The sequence below is a fragment of the Dendrobates tinctorius genome, unplaced genomic scaffold, assembly GCF_039654945.1.
Source record: "Dendrobates tinctorius isolate UK_male_01 unplaced genomic scaffold, ASM3965494v1 ptg000179l, whole genome shotgun sequence".
NCBI lineage: Eukaryota > Metazoa > Chordata > Amphibia > Anura > Dendrobatidae > Dendrobates > Dendrobates tinctorius.
The window spans coordinates 3,026,975-3,054,224 of NW_027361846.1; the positions used below are offsets into that span (position 1 = coordinate 3,026,975).

The 27,250-nt window shown below is 50.5% G+C and overlaps 1 protein-coding gene across 1 annotated transcript in view; it reads right to left on the bottom strand.

Moving 5' to 3' along the window:
* Positions 1-10,677, bottom strand: part of LOC141054863 (zinc finger MYM-type protein 1-like) — a 29,527-nt gene extending 18,850 nt beyond the window's left edge. Inside the window, exon 1 of the mRNA XM_073551743.1 lies at positions 10,295-10,677. The gene's annotated coding sequence lies outside the window, so the exon portion shown is untranslated. The remainder of the gene's footprint in view (positions 1-10,294) is intronic.
* Between the last annotated feature and the right edge of the window lie 16,573 nt (positions 10,678-27,250).

A 27,250-nucleotide genomic window follows, 5' to 3' on the forward strand; every position in this document is an offset into this window, starting at 1 on the left:
AAGGTCACGAGTCCATCTCCAGAGAGCTTGATGTTCCTTTGTCCACAGTGGACAACATAATCAAAACGTTTACAACCCATGTCACGGTATCTAATCTCCATGGATGTGGACAGCAGAGAAAAGTTTATGAAAGCTTGCAAGGCAGGATAGTCCAGAGGGTGGATAAGCAGCCTCAATCAAGGTCCAAAGAAATTCAGGCTGTCCTGCAGGCTCAGGGTGCATCAGTGTCAGCGCAAACTATCCGTCCACATGTGAATGAAATGAAACCAGGAGACCCCGGAGGACCCCACTGCAGACACAGAGACATAAAAAAGCTAGACTGCAGTTTGCCAAAATCTGTGTGACTAAGCCAAAATCCTTCTTCAAAGAAAATGACACAGTACCTACAGTCAAATATGGAGGTATTTTAAAAATGTTTTGGGGTTGTTTTGCTGCCTCTGGCACTGGGGACCTTGACTGTGTGCAAGGAGGGCTGCCATTAGGAATTTCAGGGCCCCATACTGTAAAAATTTTTGGGCCCCCTTGAGACTCCGTCCGGGCTCCACCCCAGCCGTGTCTCCACCCCTCAAAACTTCCAGAGTCCCACCGCCCACTCTTGGAAAAACTCCACTTCTGCACCCCGTCCTCACCAATCACACATTAACATTTCCCAGATCATACATATAGCCGGCAGCTTTTGTTCTGGCCAAAAGAATTGCCGCCACAAGGTAGACTCTTCTGGCCGAGCTCTACTCTACTGTAACCTATTAATCATTTGTTAAAATACCCAATACTCTGCTTAGGGATATTTTTATTTTTCTTTAAGGAAATGAGTCACATACATTTTTTTTTAAATAATTGAAACCAGATTGTGACTTTATAATAATCTGCAATCAGAAATACAGATTATTGTATTGTTTTCTGTACATGTATGAAGCTGTCGGTGGATATCGATCTGCGCTCGGACCGCAGTGCATGGACGGGCCGCCGGTCTCCTGACTAGAACTCAGCAGCCTCACAGCATGTATGAGGATGCAGGCCAGGAGACCGGCGCCCATGCACCGCAGTGCGAGCGCAGAACAATTTCCCAAATAAAGAGGTTTCCCAATCATATATACCCACTTTTTATTTTTCCATCAATATGGCCGTCTGAGGGCTTGTTTTTTGCAGGACGAGTTGTACTTTTGAATGACATGATTGGCTTTACCAAATAGTGTACTGGAAAATGGGAAAAAAATTCAAAGTGTGGTGAAATTGAAAAAAGTGGAATTCTAGAATTTTTTTTGGTCGTTTCAGCAGCCTCCCATCTCCTCTCCTCAGCAGCCTCCCATCTCCTCACCTCAGCAGCCTCCCATCTCCACACCTCAGCAGCCTCCCATCTCCTCACCTCAGCAGCCTCCCATCTCCACACCTCAGCAGCCTCCCATCTCCTCTCCTCAGCAGCCTCCCATCTCCTCTCCTCAGCAGCCTCCCATCTCCTCACCTCAGCAGCCTCCCATCTCCTCACGTCAGCAGCCTCCCATCTCCTCTCCTCAGCAGCCTCCCATCTCCACACCTCAGCAGCCTCCCATCTCCACACCTCATCAGCCTCCCATCTCCACACCTAATCAGCCTCCCATCTCTTCTCCTCAGCAGCCTCCCATCTCCTCTCCTCAGCAGCCTCCCATCTCCACACCTCAGCAGCCTCTCATCTCCACACCTCAGCAGCCTCCCATCTCCACACCTCGTCAGCCTCCCATCTCCTCTCCTCAGCAGCCTCCCATCTCCTCTCCTCAGCAGCCTCCCATCTCCTCACCTCAGCAGCCTCCCATCTCCACACCCCAGCAGCCTCCCATCTCCACACCTCAGCAGCCTCCCATCTCCACACCTCATCAGCCTCCCATCTCCTCTCCTCAGCAGCCTCCCATCTCCACACCTCAGCAGCCTCCCATCTCCTCACCTCAGCAGCCTCCCATCTCCTCACCTCAGCAGCCTCCCATCTCCACACCTCATCAGCCTCCCATCTCCTCTCCTCAGCAGCCTCCCATCTCCACACCTCAGCAGCCTCTCATCTCCACACCTCAGCAGCCTCCCATCTCCACACCTCAGCAGCCTCGCATCTCCTCTCCTCAGCAGCCTCCCATCTCCTCACCTCAGCAGCCTCCCATCTCCTCTCCTCAGCAGCCTCCCATCTCCACACCTCATCAGCCTCCCATCTCCACACCTCATCAGCCTCCCATCTCCTCTCCTCAGCAGCCTCCCATCTCCTCTCCTCATCAGCCTCCCATCTCCACACCTCATCAGCCTCCCATCTCCACACCTCAGCAGCCTCCCATCTCCTCTCCTCAGCAGCCTCCCATCTCCACACCTCATCAGCCTCCCATCTCCACACCTCATCAGCCTCCCATCTCCTCTCCTCAGCAGCCTCCCATCTCCTCACGTCAGCAGCCTCCCATCTCCACACCCCAGCAGCCTCCCATCTCCACACCTCAGCAGCCTCTCATCTCCACACCTCAGCAGCCTCCCATCTCCACACCTCATCAGCCTCCCATCTCCTCTCCTCAGCAGCCTCCCATCTCCTCTCCTCAGCAGCCTCCCATCTCCACACCTCAGCAGCCTCTCATCTCCACACCTCAGCAGCCTCCCATCTCCACACCTCAGCAGCCTCCCATCTCCTCTCCTCAGCAGCCTCCCATCTCCTCTCCTCAGCAGCCTCCCATCTCCACACCTCAGCAGCCTCCCATCTCCTCACGTCAGCAGCCTCCCATCTCCACACCCCAGCAGCCTCCCATCTCCACACCTCAGCAGCCTCCCATCTCCTCACCTCAGCAGCCTCCCATCTCCTCACCTCAGCAGCCTCCCATCTCCTCTCCTCAGCAGCCTCCCATCTCCACACCTCAGCAGCCTCCCATCTCCACACCTAAGCAGCCTCCCATCTCCACACCTCAGCAGCCTCCCATCTCACCTCAGCAGCCTTGCATCTCCTCTCCTCAGCAGCCTCCCATCTCCTCTCCTCAGCAGCCTCCCATCTCCTCTCCTCAGCAGCCTCCCATCTCCACACCTCAGCAGCCTCCCATCTCCACACCTCAGCAGCCTCCCATCTCCTCACCTCAGCAGCCTCCCATCTCCTCTCCTCAGCAGCCTCCCATCTCCTCACCTCAGCAGCCTCCCATCTCCTCACCTCAGCAGCCTCCCATCTCCACACCTCAGCAGCCTCCCATCTCCACACCTCAGCAGCCTCCCATCTCCTCACCTCAGCAGCCTCCCATCTCCTCACCTCAGCAGCCTCCCATCTCCTCACATCAGCAGCCTCCCATCTCCACACCTCAGCAGCCTCCCATCTCCTCACCTCAGCAGCCTCCCATCTCCACACCTCAGCAGCCTCCCATCTCCACACCTCAGCAGCCTCCCATCTCCTCACCTCAGCAGCCTCCCATCTCCACACCTCAGCAGCCTCCCATCTCCTCACCTCAGCAGCCTCCCATCTCCACACCTCAGCAGCCTCCCATCTCCTCTCCTCAGCAGCCTCCCATCTCCACACCTCAGCAGCCTCCCATCTACACACCTCAGCAGCCTCCCATCTCCTCTCCTCAGCAGCCTCCCATCTCCTCACCTCAGCAGCCTCCCATCTCCTCAGCACCGATTTCTGGCCACCGCATTCACTAACTACACTGTAGGTGTATCTTTAAATCACCGCGGTGTTGTTATGTATCTGGCTTGCAGCGGCCAAGAACTATTGCGCCTGTAGCCCAAACAGCAGTATCAAGAGAGGAGGGCCTGGGCTGCCAGCGCATCAGGGCCCCTCTTTTTGCTACTGTTCATGGGGCCCCATACAGTAGTAAGGGCAGTAATGCCCTGATGGCGGCCCTGTGTGCAAGGCATAATGAAATCTGAAGATGACCAAATGATTTGGTGTTGCAATGTAGTGCCCAGGGTTAGAAAGTTGAATTTATGTCCTAGGTCATGAGTCTTCCAGCAGGACAATGACCCCAAACATTCTTCAAGAAGCCTTAAGAAATTAATGGAAACAAAGTCCTGGAAAGTTCTGAAGTGGCAGGAATGAGTCCGGATCTAAATCCCATTGATCACCTGTGGAGAGATCTTAAAATTGCTGTTGGGAGAAAACGTCTTCATATATGAGACCAGGAGCAGTTTGTATGAAGAGTCATCCAAAATTCCAGGTGAGAGGTGTATAGAATCCTAAAATGTTAGAGTTGGAAGGAACCTCCAGGGTCATCATGTCCAACCCCCTGCTCAATGGAGGAGTCATTAAATCATCCCAGACAGATGTCTGTCCAGCCTCTGTGTGAAGACTTCCATTGAAGGAGAACTCACCACCTCTCGTGGCAGCCTGTTCCACTCATTGATCACTCTAAAGGTCAACAAGTTTTTTCTAATATCTAATCTGTCTCCTCCCATTCAGTTTCATCCCATTGCTTCTCGTATTTCCATGTGTAAATGAGAATAAAGTTGATCCTTCTACAATGTGACAGCCCTTGAGATATTTGTAGACAGCTATTAAGTCTCCTCTCAGTCTTCTCTTTTGCAAGCTAAACATTCCCAAATCCTGCAACCTTTCCTCATAAGACAGGGTTTGCAGACCGGTCACCATTCTGCTCGCTCTTCTCTGAATTTGCTCCAGTTTGTTGATGTATTTTTTAAAATGTGGCGCCCAAAACTGGACACAATATTCCAGATGAAGTCTGACCAAAGAGGAGTAGAGGGAAATAATGACTTCACGTGATCTAGACTGTATGCTTCTCTTAACACATCTTAGAACTGTTTGCCTTTTTTGCTGCTGCATCACACTGTTGACTCATATTTAGTGTTGAGCATTCCGATACCGCAAGTATCGGGTATCGGCCGATATTAGCTGTATCAGAATTCCGATACTGACTTCCTATAATACTTATGTATGGTATAAGGACTTCAATGGCGTAGGGCAATGACGGCAGAGACACGCTTAGTGAAGCAAGTGATTTATATACAATTGTGCACAACAAACGTGGAAATACGTAACGGGTTCAGAGCACAGACATACAGCAGCACATAGCAAAAGGTTCAGCAAGGATGGTAAGTTATTAAGAGTCACTGAGTACAGAATATAACTGGGTATTGCAGGCAAAGTCCAGAGTATAACAAATGTCCAGCAGGATAATGTTCAGCGGGCACCGGGTAACAACTACTAACCAGTATAGCAAACAGAAGTCCAATTGTAGCAAGCCTCTGGTATGATGAGTCCGGTGGAGATCCAGTAAGGGGACCTTCAGTGGGCACAAACACTAACCGGGTACGGTAGCCAGAAGTCCAGCGGTATCCAGAGGTCCAGAGAGGTGAAGTCTCAAGCAGGAAGCAGGGTTGTTCCAGAGTCACAAGATCTGGGAGAGTGGCAGGGCAGGAGCACACCAGGAATCAATATACTCAAGCGATTTGCTTGTGCTTAGGGGCGGGTTTTTATGCAGCTGGGGAGGAAGTGATGTAAACGAAAACTCCATCTTAACTAAGGGCAGCTAAGAGGAAGTGATGCGACAGGACCGAAAACTCCATCTTAACCAAGGGCAAAAGTTCATTCAAAACAGACCGGAAAGTCCTAGGATCCTGACAGTACATCCCTCCCAAAAAACGGCCTCAGGACGGAACAGGACCGGGCTTGTCCGGGTACCTCCGATGGAACTGAGCAATCTTCCTAGATGCGTTGATGTTATCAACGGGTTCCCAGGAGTCGTCCTCGGGTGAATAGCCTTGCCAGCGAACCAGGTATTGCAGCCGTCGCCGATGGAGACGGGAGTCGAGAATGGCCTCAACGACAAATTCTTCTTGGCCATCTACCATCACCGGGGGAGGAGGTGGTACAACACGTCCCTGAAAGGTATTAGGAGTTACCGGTTTGAGCAGAGAAACATGAAAGACCGGGTGTACCTTCATAGTCCGTGGTAACTTCAGCCGACAGGCCATGGAGTTCACAATCCCGGAGATCCTGAATGGGCCGATGTATTTTTGCCCGAGCTTCTGTGAAGGGACACCAAGCTTCAGGTTTTTGGTGGACAACCAAACAGAGTCCCCTACCTGGTACGAGGGTGCCGGTCGCCTATGAGCGTCTGCCGAGTCCTTGTAACGTCGCTGAGCAGTTGTCAAGGTGTCTTTCAGGACCTCCTGAACTCGTTGCAACTCCGTCACCCTGTCTCCAACCGCGGGTATAGGGACTGCGACCGGTGACCTAGGCAGAATACTTGGATGGTAACCCAGGTTTGCAAAAAAGGGTGTTACCTTCGTGGAACTACTCTGGGTGTTGCTGTAGGAGAATTCTGCCAGAGGAAGGAGCTTCACCCAGTCATCCTGTAGATGGCTCACGTAACATCTCAGGTATTGTTCCAGGGTCTGGTTGGTCCGTTCCGTCTGCCCATTCGTCTGAGGATGGTAGGCAGAAGACAGACACACATTAATTTGAAGTGCAGAACAAAACCCCTTCCAGAACCTAGAGGTGAATTGAACACCTCGGTCAGAGATGATCTGATCCGGGACCCCGTGTAAACGAAATACGTTCCGTACTACCAGGTCAACAGTCTCTGCGGCCGAGGGGAGGCCAGTACAGGGGATGAAATGGGCGGCTTTGGTCAACCGGTCTACCACTACAAGGATAGTAGTGCTGCCACTTGATGGAGGCAGATCCACAATAAAATCCATGGAGATGGACCCCCAGGGGCGAGACGGCACGGGTAAAGGCTGGAGGAGGCCTGTAGGAGCCATACGAGGAACCTTGCACCGGGCACAGATCACACATGATGTGACGTAGTCTTTCACGTCTTTCATACAGGTAGGCCACCAGAAGAACCGGGTCAAGAACTCCTGAGTTTTTTGTACCCCCCTATGTCCTGCCACCATGGAGTCATGAACCAATTTAAGGACTCGAAGTCTTACAGCCTCCGGGACATACAGGCGACGTTCTCGTAACCACACACCATTCCGAAGAACAAGTGCCACATCGCTCGGGGGGGCAGCAAGGAATACATCACCATCATAGGCCTGCTTGATGTCCTTCCATAAGTCCTGGTCCTGGATCACTCCGATGAAGTTGGAATCAGACAACACGGTTTGAGATGATGATGAAGGCACAGGGTCCGAGGTGTGGAGACGGGATAAGGCATCAGCCTTTCCGTTACGGGAACCTGGTCGATATGTGACAACAAAATTAAATTGATTAAGAAAAAGGCTCCACCTGGCTTGCCGTGGGGACAGACATCTGGCAGATTTCAGAAATTCCAGGTTGCGGTGATCTGTGAGTACCACCACTTGTTGTGCCACTCCCTGTAAGTGGTGCCGCCATTCTTTGAAAGCAGACACGATCGCCAGCAACTCCTTGTCTGCAACATCATAATTCCTCTCCGCAGGGGACAACCGTCGAGAAAAGAAAGCACATGGGTGCAGTAAAGCTTTGTCCCCAGTTCTCTGGGACAGAACTGCTCCCAGAGCATAATCAGAGGCATCGACTTCTACAAGGAACGGAAGTGAGGGGTCTGGGTGAATCAGAATTGGTGCTGATGTAAAACAAACCTTGAGATGGTCAAAAGCCTCCTGAGCCTGGACGGACCACACAAACCTCTGACCCTTCTTGGTTAATGCGGTAATAGGGTGGACAATTTCTGAGAAATTACGGATGAAACGCCTGTAGAAGTTGGCAAATCCGACGAATCGTTGCACCTCTTTGATGGTACCTGGTACCGGCCATTCCAGTATTGCTTTTATCTTGCTGGTTTCCATATTTAGACCCTGTGGAGAAATGACATACCCTAGAAATTGAATATTAGTACAATGAAATTCACATTTCTCAAGCTTGATGTACAGGCGGTTATCACGTAGGCGAGCAAGGACCGTCTTGACATGCTCTTGATGTTCCTGTAAAGAATTAGAATAAATCAAAATATCGTCCAGGTAGATGACCATGAACTGGTCCATAATGTCCCTGAATATATCGTTCACCAAGTGTTGGAATGTTGCGGGGGCGTTGCAAAGGCCGAAGGGCATGACTAAATACTCAAAATGTCCGTATCTACACCTGAATGCCGTCTTCCATTCGTCCCCTGGACGGATACGGAGCAGGTTATACGCCCCTCGGAGATCTAACTTGGTGAAAATTGTAGCCTGTTGGACCCTTTCTAATAATTCGGGGATCAGGGGCAATGGGTACCGGTTCCGGATGGTGATCTTGTTGAGCTCCCGGTAATCTATGCAAGGGCGCAGAGTTCCGTCCTTCTTCTTTACAAAGAAGATGGGTGCCCCTGCGGGTGAGGTAGAGGGACGAATGAAACCCTTGGCAAGATTCTCATCAATATATTCTTTTAGGGCGTGTAGTTCAGGGGCCGCCAACGGGTACACATGTCCAAACGGTATCTCCGCTCCGGGTAATAAGTCTATAGGACAATCGTAAGGTCTATGTGGGGGGAGCTGATCAGCATTCTGTTTATTGCAGATGTCGAGAAAGTCATGATAGACCGGGGGCAGAACGGGTACCTGTACATTGTCCTCCATAGCATGCGTTGTTGGAGCCGGTTCAGTTGGTTTTACGGCAGGAGCAGTCTGGGATGGGAAGGAAATCTCTTTTGTCTCCCAGTTGATGACTGGATTGGTAGCCCGAAGCCAGGGGATTCCTAAAATGACTGGAAAATGTGGAGATGAAATTAACATAAAGACAAGGGTCTGCTGCTGACCTGGTTTGATCATACATTCGAGGGGTACAGTCTCTTTATCCACGGGTCCGGAAGTCAATGGGGACCCGTCCACGGTTTCCATGGTAACTGGTGATGCTCTCTGTTGAGACGGGATACCGTGTTTCCTAGCAAAAGAGAGATCCATGAAATTCCCCCCAGCCCGAGTCAATCATTGCAGCCGTAGAAATTAGCTGTTTCTTCCATTTTATTTGTATATGGAGCGAGCAGTGGGTGGATCTCCCTTCAGAGTCCTTAGCTGCAGTGGATAATACTGTGGAGGGAAATACCGCATCCAGGTGGGAACTAGCTTCGGAGGCTTCAGATTCTATGTCGGTATTATCATATTCGGCTACAGCCGCCAAGATCTTATTGGAACGTTTAGGACGCCTTGGACAGTCAATAAGGAAATGGTCTGATTTGCCGCAATAAAAACATAGCCGTTCACGGAGCCGATGTTCGCGGCGTTCCTGGTTCTCTCGGTTTTGTACAGAGTCCACTTGCATGGGAACCTCCGCAGGCTCTCGTGGTGTCTTAGGAACAGGTTCCCTGGTAGGTGACGGAAAGTCAGGTACCCGGTTAAGTGCTGCCCATCTTTCCTGTCTGCGCTCTGTTAAACGGGTATCAATGCGCACACAGTGTTGAAGGAACAGGTCAAGATCATCGGGCGATTCGGCACGGGCTAACTCGTCCTTGATGGCACCGGACAGTCCCTTTTTAAATACCGACAACAACGCATTGTTACCCCAGTCAGTGTCCACCACCAGTCTTTTGAAGTCGGTGACATATTCAATCACAGGCCGCTTGCCTTGCCGTAAAGAAAGGAGAGCCGTTTCAGCAGTATTACGGCGGTTCGGATCGTCGAACATCAGTGCCATAGCTGTTAGAAAATCCTCTAAGCAGTTCAACCGCACGTCCCTGGTCTCAATCATCGGGTTAGCCCAGGCCAGGGCACGTGAAGTCAGCAGCATGATTATGCATAATACTTTAGATCGATCCGATCGGTAATAGTCAGTATTCACATCAAAGAATAGCATGCACTGATTAATGAAGCCACGGAACTGACTGCGCTCACCATTAAAGCGGAAGGGAGGTAATTTAGGCATACTGGGAGCAAATCCGGGCGAGGTACGGTCGGTCACCTGAGCCTCCACCTTGCCTTGTAGCTCCTGCATAGCTGTACCCAGGAACTGGTGGTCATGATTCAGCCGTCCCTCGATATCTCCAAGCCTGGCGTGCACAGCATCCATGTCCTGCTGTAAGGAGTGGATCATGGAGTATAGCTGATCTAATCGTGCCTCTGACATTGCCCCAGCGAAGTCCTCTAAAAAGGGCTTGAGTATAATGTAATACTTAAGTATGGTATAAGGGCTTCAATGGTGTAGGGCAATGACGGCAGAGACACGCTTAGTGAAGCAAGTGATTTATATACAATTGTGGACAACAAACGTGGAAATACGTAACGGGTTCAGAGCACAGACATACAGCAGCACATAGCAAAAGGTTCAGCAAGGATGGTAAGTTATTAAGAGTCACTGAGTACGGAATACAACTGGGTATTGCAGGCAAAGTCCAGAGTATAACAAATGTCCAGCAGGATAATGTTCAGCGGGCACCGGGTAACAACTACTAACCAGTATAGCAAACAGAAGTCCAGTTGTAGCGAGCCTCTGGTATGATCAGTCCGGTGGAGATCCAGTAAGGGGACCTTCAGTGGGCACAAACACTAACCGGGTACGGTAGCCAGAAGTCCAGCGGTATCCAGGGGTCCAGAGAGGTGAAGTTTCAAGCAGGAAGCAGGGTTGTTCCAGAGTCACAAGATCTGGGAGAGTGGCAGGGCAGGAGCACACCAGGAATCAATATACTCAAGCGATTTGCTTGTGCTTAGGGGCGGGTTTTTATGCAGCTGGGGAGGAAGTGATGTAAACGAAAACTCCATCTTAACTAAGGGCAGCTAAGAGGAAGTGATGCGACAGGACCGAAAACTCCATCTTAACCAAGGGCAAAAGTTCATTCAAAACAGACCGGAAAGTCCTAGGATCCTGACACTTCCGATACTTTTTTCATATCGGATACCGGAATCGGAAGTTCCCATAATGCTATGAGCCCGCTCGCTTTGATTCAGCCAATGGGAATCCTCAGAAGTGTGGGCACATCCTGTTCGGCATGTCGGCATGTTAACTATTGGCATGGCTGTGATTGGCTGCTGAAATGATGTCATGATGCACTATAAAAGCCACTGCTGCCGCCATTTCTGGTCACTCTGCTGTGAATTCAGTTAGGGACAGGCTGCTGTTGAAGACTGTGAGGGACAGTTAGAAATAGCGATTCTCAAAACAATATTGTGCTTTACCCAGGCTACATAAACCACCACTGTAGCTTTCTTTTCCCTAGCAGCAGTGTTCACAGCTGTCTGCCAGGGCTGTGTGAGTGCAGCTCACACTGTGGAGTGGGTCCTTCAGCCACGTCTGGTTGTAGGCCGCCCAGCGTGCCTCACTGCTGCCTCATACATATTTTTCTTTTTGAGCTGCTTATTTTTCAAAAATTCTATCTAGTGTGCTTCCATCCGTATCCATATACGTTGGTTGCAAACACTAGTAGTAGACAGCGGAGCCTTTCTGCAGCCTGTCAGTGCTAGTGCCCACTTAGCTGCACTGTTCACAGCTGTCTGAGAGGTCTCTGACTGTGTGTGAGTGCAGCTCACGCTGAGTAGTGTGTCGTGCAGCTACATCTGGTTGTAGGCCGCTCAGCATGCGTCACTGCCTCACACATATATTTCTTTTATTGCAGCTCAGTTTTTCTTCTCCTATTAGTGTGCATCCATTCGTATCCATATACGGTGGTTGCAAACACTCTAGGAGTAGACAGCGGAGCCTTTCTGCAGCCTTTCACTGCTAGTGCCCACTTAGCTGCACTGTTCACGGCTGTCTGAGAGGTCTCTGTGTGTGATTGCAGCTCATGCTGAGTAGTGTGTCCTGCAGCTACGTCTGGGCGTGGAGTTTCAGCAGGTAGAGGACGTGGGGATTCTGCAGGGAGAGGATGTGGGGATTCTGTGCCTGCTGCGGGCACCAGTGAGTCAGCATCCCCCAGTTTTAGCAGGCAACAGTCCTTTATGCGCAGCTTTGTAGGACCTCGCCGTACCCCACTGCTGCGGGACGAACAAATTGAAACCGTTGTCGGATGGATGGCAGCTAACGCATCGACTTCAATGACTTCCACATCCTCTCAGGGCCAGAGCACCGAAGAGCAACTATCTGTCTCTTCACCACCTGCCAAAGTGCCCAGGCAGTCAGAGAGCCCTGGACAGGAGCCATCACAGTCTCTACTTCTGTTCTCTGAATCTGTTGGCTTGGAAAGAGGGGGCCAGCAAAGCAGCATTCCAGAATGTAAAGAAGAGGGAGTATGCAGTGATGCGCAACTTATTTGTCCCTCTGAATCTGAAGAGGCGGGTGGGCCAGTGCCTATGGTCAGCACACCTCAGTACGCATCAGATGATGACGAGACACAGGTGCCACTTTCTGGTGCGTACGGTGCTGGTGAAACAACCCAGGAGAAGCAGGTGTTTGAAGAGGGGAGTGAAGATGATGAGATCCTTGACCCATCATGGCGTGAAGAATAGGAAGGTGGTGGGAGCAGCTCTGAGGAAGAGATTCCCCGAACGGCCAAAACAGGAGGGAGAGGGAGGGGGCAGACTTGGTTGCCTGTAGCCTCCACTTCGGCACCCGTTAGGGGCATTCCTCTTTCAAAAGGCAAAACGGGCGCTCCCAAGACTTGCAGTGCGTGGTCCTTTTTTGACACAGTTGCAGATGACATTTGCTTTGTCAAATGCAAGCTGTGTCATCAGAGTCAAAAGAGGGAAAAATGTCAGCAACCTCAATACCACTAATATGTGGAAACATGCGCGGACCAAGCATGAGGTGGAGTTACACAGACACACTGAAGACGTAGGCCAACGTACAGCACCACCTACCACCTCTTCAGCTCGTGTTGGGGCCTCTTCCTCCAGCTCACACACTGCTGGTTCGGCTTCCTCACAGGATCTCCAAGGAAGAACCTCTGGCACTGTTGTCCGGAGATCCTGTGACATTCCACCCACAGCACCACGTTCCAAGTCATCCTCACACTCCCAGGCCACTCGACAGCCATCAGTAGCACAGGCATGGGTTAAAAAGGCGGCCATACTCGGCAAACCATCCCCGAGCACAGGCTCTGTATGCTGGCATTGCCAAACTACTGGCACTTGAAATGCTCTTATTCAGGCTGGTGGAGACAGACACCTTCCGGGACTTCATGGCATTGGCAGTCCCACAATACACCGTGCCCAGCCGCTTTTATTTCAGCAGGCGAGCCGTCCCTGCCCTGCAGAAACATGTGGAGGGAAAAATAAAACATGCGCTACTAAACGCCGTTAGTAGCAAGGTCTACCTGACCACCGATGCGTGGACCAGTAACCATGGACGATACCTTTCCCTCACTGCCCATTGGGTCAATATTGTGGAGCCGGGAACAGATCTGGAGAGTGGCGCTGTACGTGTTCTGCCAACTCCACGGATTGCAGGAATCCAGACTGTACACATAGACTCCTCCTCCTACTCAAGTTCCTCAGAAACAGCGCAGCAGGAGCCTGTTACGACCGATATGAGCACAGCCGTGGCCAAACGTCAACAGGCCGTACTCAAATTAATTTCTTTGGGGAATCGAAGCCACACAGCGCAGGAGCTCTGGAATGCCATCAAGCAGGAGAGCGACGTGTGGTTTCTGCCAGCGAATCTCTAGCCGGGCTTGGTAGTGTGTGACAATGGCCGAAATCTGGTGGCAGCTCTTGGCCTAGGCAACCTCACTCACATCCCATGTCTGGCATATATGCTGAACTTGGTCATGCAGAGCTTTCTGAGGGACTATCCGGATCTTGATGCACTGCTGCACAAGGTCCGCATAGAGTGCGCTCACTTGCGGCGTTCCAGCACGGCAAGGTCGAGCCTTGCTGCTCTGCAGCGCCGATTACGCCTTCCGGAACATCGCATCATATGTGACCTACCCACCAGGTGGAGTTCTACGTTACATATGTTGGAGCGGTTGTGTGAGCAGCAGGCAGCAGTCATGGAGTAACAGCTGCATCAGGCGCAAACAAGTCGCACTGTGCGCCGGTCACACTTCAGCACCACTGAGTGGGCCTCTATGAAGGACATCTGCTTCGTTTTGCGTGCCTTCGATGATTCCACGCGGATGGCGAGTGCAGATGATGCACTAGTCAGCATGACTGTCCCCCTTATCTGCCTGCTTCAAAAAACACTGCAAGCACTAAGGGAGGAGGTTTTGGAAGAGGTGGAGGATGAGGAGTCCCAAATGCCATCTGCTTCTGGACAGTCTGCGCTACGTGCTTCCTCACAAAGGCCTAGGCAGGGGACACTTTGTGAGGAGGATGAGGAGGAGTCGATGGAGGAGGAAGACATCTCTCCACAGGAGGGAGGTACACAAAGCTCTAGTCAGTATGTACAGCGAGGGTGGGGTGATTCAGAGCAGGCAGAGATCACGCCTCAAGCAGGGGACAGCGGTTCTTTGGCAGTTGGGAGTCTGCAGCACATGGTTGACTTCATGCTGCAGTGCCTGAGAACCGACCGCCGCATCGCCCACATTCTCTACACGGCTGATTATTGGGTGTACACCCTCCTAGATCCTCGCTACCGGGACAACTTACAAAGCCTCATACCAACGTTGAACCGAGAGCGTAAACTGCGGGAGTACCAAGACACACTGGTACATTCCATCATGTTTTCCATTCCACCCGACAGCAGTGCTGCTAGTGCTTTACAAAGCAGCTCTGTGCGTCGAGGCAGTGGAGGAAGCTCTGCACAAAGAGGGAGCAGAGGCAGCGCCTCAGCACAAGGCAAGACCACTATGGCCCAAATGTGGCAAAGTTTTGTGTGTCCGCCACAAATGTCTACACCATCACAGACAGCTCCAGTCAGCAGGAGGCAACGTTTCCGTCAGATGGTGACAGACTACATGTCTTGCCCTGTCAGTGTACTCCCAGATGGCTCTTCCCCCTTCAAGTTTTGGGTCTCTAAGCTCGATACATGGCCAGAGCTTAGCCAGTATGCATTGGAGGTGCTGGCTTGCCCTGCTGCCAGTGTATTATCGGAACGCGTCTTTAGTGCCGCAGGTGGTGTACTAACAGACCGTCGCACGCGACTATCTTCCGATAACGTCGACCGGCTTAGTTTTCTGAAAATGAACAAGGCCTGGATCTCGCCAGAATTTGCCAGTCCTCTTCCCAACTAAATGATTGGTTGGCAACTGTCTCCAGGTCTCCTGTTGTGTTCATGTTTCTACCTCCTGAACTATAATCCCTGGGCTTCAACACAGCCAGTTGTCACTCAGATGTGTCGTCTGCACAGAGAAAAACACACTAGCTCCTGTGTTAGTGGGGTTCAGTAACGCCAGCTGCTCTCCTGCTGTGTGGACCGGCAAAGTCTCCTGCTCCATCCACATTCAAACTCCTACTGATTTTTAACCCTGCTCCACTTAGGCCTCTGGCTCCACTGTCTCTAGTATTTCCCCTGGCCTCCAACCCCGCCTGTTACAGCTCTGAAGTGGCGTCTGCACAATCCACACTTGTTCCTGTGTTACTTGGGCTCAGTCACGTCAGTTGATACCCTGATGTGTGTCCAGCAAGGTCTCCTGCTCTGTCCACATTCCCATTACTAGTAGTGTAAATGAGGACAGAGCAGGAGACCTTGCCGGACACACATCAGGGGATCAACTGACGGGACTGAGCCCCAGTAACACAGGAACAAGTGTGGATTGTGCTGACGCCACTTCAGAGCTGTAACTGGCGGGGTTGGAGGCCAGGGGAAATACTAGAGACAGTGGAGCCAGAGGCCTAAATGGAGCACGGTTACAATCAATTGTAGTCTACAACCTCTATAAAACCAGCTGCAAGTTGGCCTCCACCTGCTGTATGCCTCATCCTGGGCCCCAACAGCGCCAGTTGGTGTTCAGAAGTGACGGCTTCACAGAGAAAAACACACTAGCTCCTGGGTTAGTGGGGTTCAGTAACGCCAGCTGTTCCCCTGCTGTGTAGACGGCAATGTCTCCTGCTGACTCCACATGCCCAAAACATCAGGCCTCAGCCTGCTCCATGCCTCAACCTAGACTCCAACAACGCCAGTTGGTGTTCAGAAGTGTCGTCTTCCCAGAGAAAAACACACTAGCTCCTGGGTTAGTGGGGTTCAGTAACGCCAGCTGTTCCCCTGCTGTGCGGATGGCAAAGTCTCCTGCTGCCTCCAAAATCACGCAACATCTTATTTTCTACTTGCTCCAAGTAGGCCTCAGCCTGCTTGGAGCATTGATCCTGGGCTCCAACACAGCCAGTTGTAGCTTGGAAGTGCCGTCTGCACAGATAGAAACACTTGCTCCTGTGTCTGTGGGATTCAGTAACGCCAGCTGCTCCCCTGCTGTGTGAATGGCAAAGTCTCCTGCTGCCTACACCGTCACACTACTACTGATTTTTAACCGTGGTCCACTTCGGCCTCTGGCTCTACTGTCTCTAGTATTTCCCCTGGCCTCCAACCGTCGCTGCTCTGAAGTGTCGTCTGCACAATCCACACTTGTTCCTGTTACTGGGGCTCAGTCACGTCAGTTGATCCCCTGATGTGTGTCCGGCAATGTCTCCTGCTCTGTCCCCTTTCTCATTACTAGTAGTGGGAATGAGGACAGGGCAGGAGACCTTGCCGGACACACATCATGGGATCAACTGACGTGACTGAACCCCTGTAACTCAGGAACAAGTGTGGATTGTGCAGACGACATTTCAGAGCAGCAACTGGCGGGGTTGGAGCCCATGGGAAATACTAGAGACAGTAGAGCCAGAGGCCGAAGTGGAGCACGGTTACAATCAGTCGTTGTGTACAACCAATATAAAACTCGTTCCAAGTAGGCCTCATCCTGCTGCATGATTGAACCCTTGGCTCCAACATCGCCAGTTGCTGCTCAGAAGTGTCTTTGGCACGGGTACTCCCTCCTGCCCAGCCTGGTTCCAGCACGCCTGCTGTTTCCGGGTAGTGTCAACGTTACTTTGCCACCGATACGTTGTCCTGTCGTGTTGCGGTCGGGTTAGCCCAGTCTATGGTGCCTGCAGTTTCGGTGCTTCCTATGTGGGCTTCGGGTTCTGGTACTAAAGGCTGGTTCCGTAGTGCCAATAGGACAAGCACCCCCTGTTGGACTGTGGGATTCGGTAACTGCGTCCTGCTCGCGGCCTTGCAACTTTGTTGATTATGGGTACCTTCTGCTACCCATCCGGGTTCCAGCACCGTCAGCTGGTTCTCGGCAGTGTCTTTGGCACGGGTACTCCCTCCTGCCCAGCCGGGTTCCAGCACCGTCAGCTGTTTCTCGGAAGAGCCTTTGGCCGAGGTGCCTCCTTCTCGGTGTCCGAGTTCCAGCAACGTCTGCTGGTTCTTGGTAGTGCTTTAAAGCACAGGTACCTCCTGCTTAGAAACTGTGTTCCAGCAACGTCAGCTGGTTCACAGTTGTGCCATTGGCTCTTGTTTCTTCTGCTACCCATCTGGGTTCCAGCACCGTCAGCTGGTTCTCGGCAATGTCTTTGGCACGGGTACTCCCTCCTGCCCAGCCTGGTTCCAGCACGCCTGCTGTTTCTGTGTAGTGTCAACGTCATTTTGCAACCAATACGTTGTCCTGTCATGTTGCGGTCGGGTTAGCCGAGTCTATGGTGCCTGCATTTTCGGTGCTTCCTATGTGGGCTGCGGGTTCTGGTACTAAAGGCTGGTTCCGTAGTGCCAATAGGACAAGCACCCCCTGTTGGACTGTGGGATTCGGTAACTGCGTCCTGCTCGCGGCCTTGCAACTTTGTTGATTATGGGTACCTTCTGCTACCCATTCGGGTTCCAGCACCGTCAGCTGGTTCTCGGCAGTGTCTTTGGCACGGGTACTCCCTCCTGCCCAGCCGGGTTCCAGCACCGTCAGATGTTTCTCGGCAGAGGCTTTGGCCGAGGTGCCTCCTTCTCGGTGTCCGAGTTCCAGCAACATCTGCTGGTTCTTGGTTGTGCTTTAACGCACAGGTACCTCCTGCTTAGAAACCGTGTTCCAGCACCGTCAGCTGGTCCACAGTTGTGCCATTGGCTCTTGTTCCTTCTGCTACCCATCCGGGTTCCAGCACCGTCAGCTGGTTCTCGGCAGTGTCTTTGGCACGGGTACTCCCTCCTGCCCAGCCGGGTTCCAGCACCGTCAGCTGTTTCTCGGAAGAGCCCTTGGCCGAGGTGCCTCCTTCTCGGTGTCCGAGTTCCAGCAACGTCTGCTGGTTCTTGGTAATGCTTTAACGCTTAGAAACCGCGTTCCAGCACCGTCAGCTGGTCCTCGCTAGTTTCATTTGCTCTTGCAGCTTCTGCTACCCATCCGGGTTCCAGCACCGTCAGCTGGTTCTCGGCAGAGCCTTTGGCCTAGGTGCCTCCTTCTTGGTATCTGAGTTCCAGCAACGTCTGGTGATCCTTGGTAGTGCTTTGTAGCACAGGTACCTCCTGCTTAGTAACTGTGTTCCAGCACCGTCAGCTGGTCCACAGTTGTGCCATTGGCTCTTGTTTCTTCTGCTACCCATCCGGGTTCCAGCACCGTCAGCTGTTTCTCGGCAGAGCCTTTGGCCTAGGTGCCTCCTTCTCGGTATCCAAGTTCCAGCAACGTCTGCTGGTCCTTGGTAGTGCTTTGTAGCACCGGTACCTCCTGCTTAGTAACCGTGTTCCAGCACCGTCAGCTGGTCCACGGTTGTCCCATTGGCTCTTCTTCCTTCTGCTGCCCCTCCGGGTTCCAGCACCGTCAGGTGGTCCTCGCTAGTTTCATTTGCTCTTGCAGCTTCTGCTACCCATCCGGGTTCCAGCACCATCAGCTGGTTCTCGGCAGAGCCTTTGGCCTAGGTGCCTCCTTCTTGGTATCCGAGTTCCAGCAACGTCTGCTGGTCCTTGGTAGTGCTTTGCAGCACAGGTACCTCCTGCTTAGTAACCGTGTTCCAGCACCGTCAGCTGGTCCACAGTTGTTGCATTGGCTCTTGTTTCTTCTGCTACCCATCCGGGTTCCAGCACCATCAGCTGGTTCTCGGCAGTGTCTTTGGCACGGGTGCTCCCTCCTGTCCAGCCTGGTTCCAGCACGCCTGCTGTTTCTGGGTAGTGTCAATGTAACTTTGCCACCAATACGTTGTCCTGTCGTGTGGCGGTCGGGTTAGCCGAGTCTATGGTGCCTGCAGTTTCGGTGCTTCCTATGTGGGCTGCGAGTTCTGGTACTAAAGGCTGGTTCCGTAGTGCCAATAGGACAAGCACCCCCTGTTGGACTGTGGGATTCGGTAACTGCGTCCTGCTCGCGGCCTTGCAACTTTGTTGATTATGGGTACCTTCTGCTACCCATCCGGGTTCCAGCACCGTCAGCTGTTTCTCGGCAGAGCCTTTGGCCTAGGTGCCTCCTTCTCAGTATCCAAGTTCCAGCAACGTCTGCTGGTCCTTGGTAGTGCTTTGTAGCACCGGTACCTCCTGCTTAGTAACTGTGTTCCAGCACCGTCAGCTGGTCCACGGTTGTCCCATTGGCTCTTCTTCCTTCTGCTGCCCCTCCGGGTTCCAGCACTGTCAGGTGGTCCTCGCTAGTTTCATTTGCTCTTGCAGCTTCTGCTACCCATCCGGGTTCCAGCACCGTCAGCTGGTTCTCTGCAGAGCCTTTGGCCTAGGTGCCTCCTTCTTGGTATCCGAGTTCCAGCAACGTCTGCTGGTCCTTGGTAGTGCTTTGTAGCACAGGTACCTCCTGCTTAATATCCGTGTTCCAGCACCGTCAGCTGGTCCACAGTTGTGCCATTGGCTCTTGTTCCCTCTGCTGCCCCTCCGGCTTCCAGCACCGTCAGCTGGTCCTCGCTAGTTCCATTTGCTATTTTTCCTTCTGCTTCCCTTCCGGGTTCCAGCACCGTCAGCTGGTTCTCGGCAGAGCCTTTGGCCTAGGTGCCTCCTTCTTGGTATCCAAGTTCCAGCAACGTCTGCTGGTCCTTGGTACTGCTTTGTAGCACAGGTATCTCCTGCATAGCAACCGTGTTACAGCACCGTCAGCTGGTCCACAGTTGTGCCATTGGCTCTTGTTCCTTCTGCTGCCCCTCCGGGTTCCAGCACCGTCAGCTGGTCCTCGCTAGTTCCATTTGCTATTGTTCCTTCTGCTACCCATCCGGGTTCCAGTACCGTCAGCTGGTTCTCGGCAGTTCCTCAGCCTTCTTGTACCTTCTGCTACTTTTCCAAGTTAAAGTTTGTGGAATTGGTTATTGATTCTCCCTCTGGATCTCCCTGACAATGACCCTGAAGACAACGACCCTGAAGACCACACAGAAGAATACCTAAAAGATGACCCTGAAGAAGATGACCAAGAGGACAAAGAACTTGAAGACAACCACCAAGATGTAGAACAACAAGAGACAGAAGAACAAGAAGCATAAAAACCAAAAGCAGAAGAACATTAAGCATAAGACTAAAAATCTGAGCAAATGATATTATCTAATTTATAAGCAGAAGAAGACTAAGCAGTGTATGGGGGTGAGTCCATTCCTCCTCGTGGTGCCCCTGGAAAAGGCCTGCTGCTGCAGGCCAAACTGAACGAGGACAAATCCTGTTGTAAATCTGTTGTGACAGGCTGAACGGAAGGTGTAATCTTCAAACTGTTATAGATTACAACTACAGGAATGCCTGACACAAATAAGAATATGATGAAGAAGAATAGGAAGAAGATGAAGAAGTAGAAGATGAAGAAGAATAATAGTTGAATAAGAAGAATATGAAGAATGTAAAAAAAAAATAGGAAGAAGGAGAAGAAGGAGAAGAAGAAGAAGAAGAAGGAGGAGAAGAAGAAGAAGAAGAAGAAGAAGAAGGAGAAGAAGAAGAAGAAGAAGTTGATGAAAAAGATCCTGCTGAGGATGATGAAGGAGAAAGTGTGGGAGAAGTAAAAAAGAAGGTGAAGAGCATGGAAGTAGTGAAACATACATATCTGACAAAATATAAAAGAGGTTAACATAGTCAATATCTTTGTAACTCCAAACGTCTTTAAAAAAAAAATAAATTACTGCTATTCCATTTGATTGGGCTAAAGCTCTATGGCTTTAATGTCTCCTACACCTCCCACAATACATTCTACATTATTATTAGTTGTTTTTCTTCATGTAGAATTAACCTACAGGGAAAAAAAGGGTTTTTTTTTTAATTCCGATATTTCTGTTCCATTGACTTGAATGGGACTTCCAGGATCGGAATCGGCGATACCCGATACTTTTTTTAGATTGGCCGATCCATTCCGATATTTTTCAGTATCGGGTGGTATCGCTCAACACTACTCATATTCAGTCTGTGATCTATTCGTATACCCAAGTCTTTTTTACACGTGCTGTTGCTTAGTTCCATTCATCCCGTTCTATAGATGTAATTTTCGTTTTCCTTGCCCAGATGTAGAAACTTGCATTTCTCTCTATTAAATACCATTCTATTACTCGCTGCCCATTATTCAAGCTTATCTAGATCCATCTGAATCCTTTCTCTGTCTTCTCTAGGGTTAGCTATTACTTTGCATCATCTGCAAATTTGATCAGTTTACCTTCAGTTCTCTTATCTAGATAATTTATAAAAATGCTGAACAAAACTGGGGCCAGGACAGAGAATTGTGGTACCCCACTTGTAACACTGGGGCCAGGACAGAGCCTTGTGGTACCTCACTTCTAACACTGGGGCCAGGAAAGAGCCTTATGGTACTCCACTTGTAACACTGGGGCCAGGACAGAGCCTTGTGGTACCCCACTTGTAACACTGGAGCCAGGACAGAGCCTTGTGGTACCCCACTTGTAACACTGGGGCCAAGACAGAGCCTTGTGGTACCCCACTTGTAACACTGGGGCCAGGACAGAGCCTTGTGGTACCCCACTTGTAACACTGGGGCCAGGACAGAGCCTTGTGGTACCCCACTTATAACACTGGAGCCAGGACAGAGCCTTGTGGTACCCCACTTGTAACACTGGGGCCAGGACAGAGCCTTGTGGTACCCCACTTGTAACACTGGGGCCAGGACAGATCCTTGTGGTACCCCACTTGTAACACTGGGGCCAGGACAGAGCCTTGTGGTACCCCACTTGTAACACTGGGGCCAAGACAGAGCCTTGTGGTACCCCACTTGTAACACTGGGGCCAGGACAGAGCCTTGTGGTACCCCACTTGTAACACTGGGGCCAGGACAGAGCCTTGTGGTCCCCACATGAAACACTTTTTCAACTGAATGTGCAGCCATTTATTACCACTCTTTGAGTATGATCACTGAGCCAGTTATGAATCCAACTAACCGTAGCCTTGTCAATCCCATACTTGGGATAGTATGAGATACTTTATCAAATGTGTCATGAACTGGGGGTGTGAGGTTGCCCCCCAGTTGTCAGGGACTTATTATATCCCACCAATTGTCACTAATTTACTATTTATTCGTGGTCGTGGGTCATATAACCACCCACAACTTTTGTTTCCACCTTCTGTTGTGATTTAGGAACTTGCAGCTCTCTGGCTCCCCCCTTACCCTCAGCTCAGGCAGGGAACTGCACCTAAGATAAGTAGTCATCAGAAAGGCTGCCTTGCCATGTACTAGCTATTGGGCTCTCTGCAGTGAGGGCAGTATGTATGTGCCCAGACACAGGGCGGGTAACAAACATAAAACCTCCGTTCCGTTACTGCCAGAGTCTCCCAAATCCCCAGTACACTTTGCTGCCACCAGCTCCTTGTTCTACATAAAAATCAATATCGGGTCAGGAGCCCACCCACACGGTAGAGTAAATTTAGCACAGAGGACGTGGCGGTATGTTATAGAGCAAGGAAAATGAAACTAGTACATTTTATAGATATACTCCAGAAATATAGGCAGTGTTTACAAAAATATAAAAGATGTTACATAAAAAGACAAGATACAGTATGTACAGGCAATTACAAATTAACAGGGATTAAAATATGAAACTTACAGATCTCAGTCACTGGCACGTCATGTGGTGGGGGGGGACCTTCCCAGAGCGACAGGTCAAAATGCACAGCTTCCCATAGCCGATTTCCCAGGCAAAAAGACCACTTCCTAATTGGATGTAAAATGGATGCGTAGCAGCGCTAATGTAAACACATACGGTCAGCGGCAAGTAAACCTAGAACCACCTAGGGAGATCTAATACTACTATAAAATAATAAATGTTATACCTGCGCTTTAAGACCAAATGCGTTAAAAAAAACACTAAAATTATACTACTAAAAGTGTGAATGAAGTGCCTGCTCAATGAAGATGAGAGGATTGAGTCAACGGTATGTACGGTCAAACTGGGGTAAAAATGATATATTCAATAAATATGCGATATGACAGGACTAGTGATGAGCGAGTATACTCGTTGCCCGGGTTTTCCCGAGCATGCCCGGGTGTCCTCCGAGTATTTGGCGGGCTCGGAGATTTAGTTTTCGCCGTCTCATCTGCATGACTTGCAGACAGCCTGAATACATGTAGGAAAGCCTGTTTGTTAGGGAATCCCCACGTGTATTCAGCCTGTCCAGCAGCCACAAATCATGCAGCTGAGACGAGGAAAACTAAATCTCCGAGCACGCCAAATACTCGGAGGACACCAGACCAACGAGTATACTCGCTCATCACTAGTCAGGACACTAGATTAACTTAATTTGGCATTTTAGTGCTCTCATAAAAATGTTTTAAAACTCAGCAGGTGCTGCTCAGTGAGACTCCTTGTCTATGTTACAAGAACACGTGCTGTAAAAAATGAGAAATAAAAACCACTGGTAATCCCATTCAGTAGTGGATGCTCCACGTGGAATAATACGGTAACAACGCGGGACTATTTTTTGTAGAAAACTATCCACATAGTGGGATAAAAACGGGATATAAAATTACCAATTCCCGAGATAATGGGACGTCCTGGTGGATTTACCAAATCCTTATGGATCTTAGGAAGGTGGTAAAACACAGCCATTCTGGGATGGGGTGTGTAAATATATTCACATTCTTGTTTAATAACCAGTCCATTGTCTAAGCCTTTTAATAATAATTTTTTTAGTTCATCTGTGAATTCTACCGAGGGATTGCTAGATAATTTCTTATAGGTTCTTTGGTCGCTCAAGAGGCGTTGTGATTCCATTTCATATTGGGATTGGTCTAGAATAACAATCCCCCCCTTTATCAGGTGGTCCATAAAGACTGGCGCAATGAGGACTATATAAAGCCGATGTCACCAGAAGAAACCCTCTGCATCTTTGAACTGGACACTCTGGCACCCAGAGGGTTAAATAAAGAGGTTGAACTGTTTGTGTGATTTAGTCAAATGCACCTTTGGCCCACTTTGTGTGATTTAGTCAAATGCACCTTTGGCCCACTTTGTGTGATTTAGTCAAATGCAAAGTGGGCCAAAGGTATTTAAAGCCAAGAGCCGCAGGGGGAGTCAACCCTGAGGAAGGAATCCGCAGATATTCCGAAACGAGTTGGTCTTTTTGGCTCTCACTGCTATCCATACGTCTCACAAGGCACCGCATGACTGACCGAGTCACGTGACCCAAAGGTCCTAGCAAGCGTCGTGTAAGGACCTCTGCACTACAGACAGGAGCCAGCGCTCGTCACCGGCCGGGACAGCGCCAGCAATACCCTCCTGCAAGCTGCTTAACAAAGACACTGAGCTGAGTAGAACTGTTTCTTAACGTTATCGCCTTAATCAGGCTTCTAGGCACGCCTGCAACTTTGCCAGAGGTACCGCGCTTTTTGTTACTCACCGTATTATTCCACGTGGAGCGACCACTACTGAATGGGATTACCAGTGGTGTTTATTTTTTACAGCACGTGTTCTTGTAACATAGACAAGCAGTCACTCGGAGCAGCACCACCTGAGTTTTAAAACATTTTTATCAGAGTTCTAAAATGCCAAATTAAGTTAATGTAGTGTCCGGTCATATCGCATATTTATTGAATATATCGTTTTTACTCCAGTTTGACCGTACATACCGTTGACTCAATCCTCTCTGCCATCAAAACATCGCCAGCTATCATCTTCATTGAGCAGGCACTTCATTCACACGTTTGTTTGTTTTTTTAACGCATTTGGTCTTAAAGTGCAGGTTTAACATTTATAACTTCCTAATTGGGCATCACAGCCTTATACTTTCTCTTCGCTGACCTCACTGGGTGGGCGGAGCGAGGGAATGCACTTCCTTTTAGAATGTTATTAAGAAACTACTGATTGTCATAACTCTGGGTGGAAACCTCGCAATGAGGCGACAGGGGTATCATTTTTCTTATTGTGAAATTACTTTTCATTTAAGTCTAAACATGCCTTGGCTGTGTGGCTCGGTAGGGTAGAAATTTGTTTCTCGGATTATGGTGGTCACTGAAGTTTCAAAACGCTGCTGTGAATAGCTTTTATGATGTTGATTTAAAAAATATAAGTTTCCTGCTTCTATGCCTAATCTGCGTTTTTATATTCAATCCTGAAGGAACAAAGGAACTTCCAAAATCATGTGCTTCTAACCTACTACTTCCGGCTTGAGCCGGCCATACCAGGGTCTCACGTTACACAAAGCTGGAGTAGCTAGAGGTAGGGCTGAAGAGAGTGTAGCTGCGAGGTGGGGAATTACACGCAGAGAGAGACTGCAGCTGTGGGCCTAGACAACACAAATGTAATGGGAGAGGGGCAGCATCTCAAACCCAGTAGATGCAGTGGAAAGGTCTGGAGGTGTACTCGAACCCCTGGAAAATGGTTCATATTTTCATGACAAAATGCTTTTGTTCGCGTGGCTGGTCTGGAGCTGAAATCTCCAGGAGTGGACCCTCTGGGCCGTGGCACCGAGGGGCCCCGGGAGAGCTGCCAGGTGGAACCGACCCCTATACAGGGACCGTTAGGAGCAGGCCCAGGGGTTCGAGTACCACGGTAGCCGGTACAGAGAGGGGCGGCTCAGGATCGACTGGAGTAGGATTGTGGGACTGAAGAGTAGATGACACAACAGAGCTGGAACACAGGGGGCAGGAGTGGAGTAAGACTGTAGACTGGAACGTGGAGGGACTGAAGTGTAAATGACAGGACAGACCTGGAACACAGGGGACAGGAATGAAGTAAGACAGTAGAGTGGAACGTGGAGGGATGGCTGGAGCAGGAACACAGGAGACAGGATTAGAGGAGGACGGAAGGGCTGGAGCAGGATGGAACAGGAACACTGGAGGCAGGACAGGAGTAGGACGGCAAGACTGGAGCAGGATGGAACAGGAACATCGGAGGCAGGACTGGAGTAGGACTGCAAAACTGGAGCAGGATGGAACAGGAACACCGGAGGCAGGACTGGAGTAGGACGGCAAGACTGCAGCAGGATGGAACAGGAACACCGGAGGCAGGACTGGAGTAGGACGGCAGGACTGGAGCGGGATGGAACAGGAACACCAGAGGCAGGACTGGAGTAGAATGGCAGGACTGGACCAGGATGGAACAGGAACACCAGAGGCAGGACTAGAGTAGGATGGCAAGACTGGAGCAGGATGGAACAGGAACACCGGAGGCAGGACTGGAGTAGGACGGCAGGACTGGACCAGGATGGAACAGGAACACCGGAGGCAGGACTTGAGTAGAACGGCAGGACTGGAGTGGGATGGAACAGGAACACCGCAGGCAGGACTGGAGAAGGACGGAGGGAGCACCGGAGGCAGGACTGCGGAATACAGCAGGGAACTCGGATAACAGGACTGAGAGGCTGCTGCAGGGAGCAGACGAGAACGGGACTGCAGGACTGCATAGAGCACATGATGAAGCGAGGCCTAGTGTGCTAGGAAACACAACGATCAGGCGCCTCCCTCAGGGGGAAGTGGCCTGATATGCCCGTCTGGTCTGCCATTGGTCAGGGGGTGCTTCCGGGTCAGGGCATAGCAGGAGCACAAGAAGCAGAAGAGAGGCGCGGCCGCGGCCTATGGCACATGCGCATTGCATGCAAAGACGCCGTCGGCCGCGCGTCTGTCAGAGGTGACCGCCGTGGCTGTCGGGCGGCGAGGGGCTGCGGCGTGGGAGCGATGGCTGGGTGAGTATGCAGAGGCGGCGTGAGAGCTTTGCTGAAGTCGAGATATACTATATCTACCACATTTCCCTGATCCACCCAGTCAGTGATTCCATCATAGAAGGAAATCAGATTAGTCTGGCATGACTTGTTTGCTACAAACCCATGCTGGCTCTGGTTAATTACTGTATTCTTATCCAAGTACTTAAATACATGCTGTTTAATAATTTGTTCACAGATCTTTCCTGGTATAGAAGTAAGAAGATTGTGGATGGTTACGGGAAGCAATTGAATGAAGTTATTTATTCCAAAGTTGAGGCTGCCAACAATTTTGTCCGGCCCATTTTTGGAGTTACTGTATGTGTGAAATTATGTACAAGTTGCCTTTTTTTACTCTGTATTTTTTGTGTTGTTCGAATATAAAGGAAATAACGATGTGCATAACAAAACATGTGGAATTGCAATAATTTTCTGGGAGAAATAGTTCATTTTCTGGAACAATTTCAAAGGAATCAACACTTTCAGCTA